At 37.0% G+C, this 5,431-nt stretch overlaps 1 protein-coding gene across 1 annotated transcript in view; it reads left to right on the top strand.

Moving 5' to 3' along the window:
* Positions 1–5,431, top strand: part of LOC117101196 (ribonuclease Oy-like) — a 19,416-nt gene that overhangs the window by 5,533 nt on the left and 8,452 nt on the right. The gene's annotated exons all lie outside the window — the stretch shown is intronic.

The following is a 5,431-nucleotide window of genomic DNA, read 5'->3' as shown; positions in this document are numbered from 1 at the left end:
ATTATTATTATTATTATTATTATTATTATTATTATTATTATTATTATTGTAATTACAAATATTTTAGTGAGATTATTATAGTTATTTTAATTACTGACTTAAAAATGAACAAAGCATTCGCCTGTGCAGGGAGTCCTTTCTAGCCATTTTGGAGGATAAAGTCTTAAAGTTTTCTAAGATGGTAATTGGAAGGGGCTTTAGGAAGGAGGTGGTGTATTGAATTCCAATCACTGCTCTCCTTGTATTGCAGCTGGAGGGCTAAAATGCAAGTTACGATAGCACACCGTCTTTCGGATGAGACATTTAACCTGTTGGTCCCGTGTGCATTATGGCCTGTGTGCACGTTAAAGTGCGCGGTATACTAATTGAAAATGAGTAGGAAATTGTTTCCCAATGTACGGTGGCGTAACGACATAATGCGCTCTTGTGCAGCGGTCCGCAGGGCCCCTGTCACCTAGGGCCCCGAAGGTTCCCCAACCCATCATGGGTCCTCGCTAGGGCACCCTTTCCCAAAAGGGCTTTGTTGATACATAATAGCATAATGTGTCTCCAAGATCGACTGTAAGACATATATCATAGTATATCCAGTAAAGGTTTAATCGGAGCCCTGTCGGCCTGCCCCCCCCCCTTAAATTTTCCAATTGTTTTAAAAATGGAAATTATACTCGCATTTTAAATCTATGAGTGCCATTTCCGGCCACTTCGAGATGCCGTATTCATAAATGATCTTACCTTAGCCCCAACCATGCTGGGGCTGAGGTGGCATGGTGTGTGAATGTCCCTCCCTACCCACATTCCCTCTATTTTGAATACCTTGATCTGCAACTGATAGGCCTATCATATAATTTATTTTGTTTTTAAAAGCAATCTAGAATACAATGCCAAATATTAGAAAAACGAGCACATTTAAATACCCACAATCAAAGTAGTGACCGGATAAAAAAAGGGCCCCCAGTCTCAGAAAGCCACAGGGCCCCGGGCCCATCGTTAGGCCACTGCCGGTGTGGTGCCCAATCACCACCAGGAGGACCTCACTGGAAACAAATATTCTTCCGACTTTTGTGGGTTTTCCTTGGTGTTTACACCGAATGTGTCCATTAACCCATAAGGGACAGATATAGAGAAAGAATTTTGTTTAGAAATGGTGGAGACCACAGACATTTAAAAAAAAAGCTTGTTTTGGAATAGGCCTACAGTGAAGTCATGCTCCCTTCTTTCTGGTCTTTCTTTTCTCTTTCTTCTTTATTTTTTGGGGGTTGGGATAGACCCATGTCTCCTGGACCCACCCTGAAACGATTGATTGAACGATTGTTTGATAACACTTATTTGTATTAGCAAAGCCAAGAAAATGCACGTGCATATGCACATACCTAATATATATATATGTTGCACGCAAATATTCAAATTAGAAATGTGTGTGCAAAATATTATTCATACAACATTTTTTGGCATTGTCTAATAATTAAAGTCTTTTCATCCTTAACACTTATCTCTAGAGGGATTACCCACCCGGTGTCACTTCGTGAGCAAAAATATTTTACTGATATGCATGGTGCTCCTAACATAATGTTTCGGCCCGGGACTCACGACTCGTTGTTGCACCACTGGGAGGACCATGCCTATTAATGTTATAACAAATCAATCAGCCAATCAAACAGCACGTAACATAACGGTACCATTGTTCATACAGTAGTTACAAGTATTTACTTGTTTATTTGACATAATTAATGGCGTACAAGTATTTACTGTATGCAGAATCATCAATAGGCCTAAATAGGAAAACACAATATACAGTACTGTATTTGCCTTGGCCACCATGAAGTAAGAGTGGGGCCCCTGGCCCATCCGGGGTTCATTTGGACTCGGAGGAACTAAGCATTTCCCCAGAAAGCACACAGGTGTACATATATCTGGTCAAACCTCCATAATAAAATGATGGGTCGTAGTTGGACTGACCCCTTCTAATAAATCAGTCAAGAGTGTGTTTGTGGGATTTTGTTCTATTTGGTTTTTTTGTTTTTGTTTTTTTTTTTCGGAAAAGGCGTTTTAGTAGAGTGATGGGTAGTACAGTAGTAAGAAGGGCTCGGCCTCCGTGGCTTCTCAAGGACCCATTTGAACTGGGACTTGGCCCATAAAGCACATGTATTATGTGCGTGATAGTAAAATGCTAGTTAGAATTAAGAGAACCCACCCACCTCCACCCCGAGAGCTCACGAACATTAGGCAACTGGGTCCTGTTTATTTTTGTATACAGTATGCCATAATTAGATTTACAGGACAATATATGAAAAACTACACAGTTTCTGACATGTATATACCGGAAAACATAACTCATCATTGGCAGAGCTTTAAAATGATACCAAACACAACAACTTTTGGTAAGTTTGATTTTTTATATTTTTTTTCATATGACTTTATATATTGGTCTATATCGCTGTAAATATGTATTATGTTGTTCAGGTGTAATGACAATAAACGATCAGTGTATAATTCCCTTTCCTTTGACACCAATTATGACCATGTTTTATGTGGTGCGTCAGCCATCTTGAAATTCAAAATGGCGACCGATGACGTTGGGACAAAAATGTCACCTAACTTGTTTGAATTCAGCGCAGTAAAAATGATAAAATTAGTCAATAAAATCTATTTTTGCACAAAAATTTATCTGGATTATATAGAAAACTGTACTAGTAGCTTATACTTGTTCCTATTTTATGTAGGCCCTACATTTTAAGTATATTTTGCAATTATTTTAAAAACAAATAAACACTAATTTTTTAATTATGTTCCATTCTGTCTTGAGTGACAGTAGTTTTTATATGTCTAGTTTGTTGCCTGTCTAGAAATTATGAGTTTAGACAAAAAATTACATCTGTAGCTTATTTAGTTCCAATTTTATGCACATTTGAGATAAATTTGGCGGCCATTTTGAAAAATGGCCCAAATTTGTATACAAGCCGTAAAATCAAGTGTCTTAGGGTGACCAGAAAGGATTAATTTGGATATCTGGCTATGTGGATTGCTTCTAACATTCCACTCCCCCTAACTCATTTTTTCAGATTTTTTTTCTAGTCTAATTAGAGTTTAAATGTGGTTATATTATGCTAGTTTGAGGGTTTACCGTAAGCCAATCAGTTACACTTACTATACATCTTCGTGGTCAACATAAAGAGAACTAGAACGTCGCTTCATTAAGAGTGCCTACCTCCCCCCATATGCTTAAATACAGAATTCACGAATGCAAGCGATTTTTTCTGCATGCTCGAGGGTGGGTTTCAAGGAAACTTTACAGACGCACGTATACAGACGTCAATCGACATTTGGTTGCTCAACTCAAAAAAGAACTTTTAAGGTTCGTTAGAAAATGAAAAAAAAATCTATATTTTATAATAATAATAATAATAATAATAATAGGTCAATTTATAAGGCGCAAATGAACAAGGTGTAAGCACGAAATAATAATAATAATAATAATAATAATAATAATTAATAATAATTAATAATAATAAATAATAATAAATAATAATAATAATAAATAATAATAATAATAATAATGACGATGATGATGACGATGACGATGACGGCGACGGCGACGACGACGACGACGATGACGACGACGACGACATTGCAGCTTTCGTAAAATGTTTGTTTGCCGACGTTGGGAAAAACCAATGAAATGGTGATACAGTAGTTCTGGAAGATTATTCTCATTGTTTACTTCTATTCAACGTCTTCCGTATCAACTACTGTATCACAATTTCATTGGTTTTTCCCTTCTGTTATACAATAATGATACTCGTTTACTACACTTCCTGTTAAACTTTCTCATTCTTTGTTTGTATACTTTAATTGGCGCCGTTCTCTTTGCAGTGCACAGTAGTGCAGCAGCATAAAGTTGGAGTTGAATAGCTTGGTGGTTAAGATGCTTGATTTCCAATCCCAGGGTCCTGGGTTCAATTCCTGTCAGTGTTGCAGGATTTTTTCCCACGACCAAAAACTCCATTCCCTAAATCTCCAAACCCTATATCCTGAAGTGGAACATACTGCCTAACAGGGTGCCTGTTTGTACCCAGATGTAACAAAGACGCTGTTTCTACATTGGTGGAGGTTAAACTCATCCTGGATGCCTAATTGTGTGCTCTATAAGCTTAAGTATCATGCATATATTTATATATTTTAAACCCCTCAAGGATAAATGGAATCGCCCATACATACCCTGCGTGTATTATCGGGTATATAAGTTTAAGTCACATGTATATGTATTTGTGTATATTTTATAGTTCATTTGTTGATAGACAGCCTTTCTTTAAGGTTTGTAATTTCTTCCTGAATTTATTTATATTTATTTATTTTAAACATACCCCTTGAGCACAAAATGGATTCGCCCATAAACGCCCTGCGTGTAATTGGCTATGTAGGCACAGGGTTGAAGCATGCAGTGTAATTTATATTGTTGTAAACACCATGATAATTGAAATAACTGTTTTCCAGGAAGATTTTGTTGAAAAATGGCCGCCATCTATGGTCTATGACAATATTAAAATCAAATAGGTTGACATTGAAAACATAGGGTTAACACTTGAAATTAAGTCTGCTTTAATAGTAGAGTTATGGTCATTTTTAGGGTTAAAATGGCAGCCATTTTGAAATTCCAATATGGCGGCCAAGACGATATTGAAAAAAATGGACCCTTGCATTTTTGGATTCAGCATACCCAAAATATCCAGAAAATGCAATAAAATTGCTTTGGGCAAGCTTATCTCGCAAACCTGTTTTTTTGGACACTTCTCACTATACTCAAAGGCAGTATATTGAGCATCAGCACCTTCCGCCCCAGGATAATTCCAGGGCTCCACTACCGTGTGCACTGCAAAAGGAGCAACATTGCGTTGACAGAGAAAAGTGGTATTTTTAATTTAATTTTTTTTTTTTTTTTTTTGTAAATAATATAAATTCAACAGAGAAACATCAAGGTTCTTCATACGCCTCGGAGAAGAGATGTAATTTTAAAGTTTTTTTAAACAAGTTTAAAGATCTAATATGTATGACGGAGCAAGGCAAAGCGTTCCAAAGACGTGGGGCAGCAATACTAAAAGCTCGATCCCCGTAAGAGTTATGACTTTGGTTGATGTAGAAATAGTTTGTCACAAGAGCGCAAATTACGCCCAAGAATATACTGAGAAGGCCGAATCATGTCAGCAAAATAGTCGGGAGCCAAACCATTTATACATTTAAAAACAATTAATATTATTTTTTTTTTTTCGGGGAGAGCTCCTTTTTTTTTTTTCGGGGGAGGCCCCCCCCCCCCCCCCGCCATCGGGGAGAAAAAGCACACTTCGTCGGGGAGAAAAAAAATATATGTATTTTCTACATATTATTGGACTCTAAAATCGATTAAATAAGCCTTTGAAACCCCTAAATTGTCAAAATT

This window comes from Anneissia japonica, unplaced genomic scaffold, assembly GCF_011630105.1.
Source record: "Anneissia japonica isolate Jap-2015-1 unplaced genomic scaffold, ASM1163010v1 scaffold1946_len758022_cov188, whole genome shotgun sequence".
NCBI classification, from domain to species: Eukaryota; Metazoa; Echinodermata; class Crinoidea; order Comatulida; family Comatulidae; genus Anneissia; species Anneissia japonica.
This window is presented reverse-complemented; position numbering and strand designations above follow the sequence as displayed.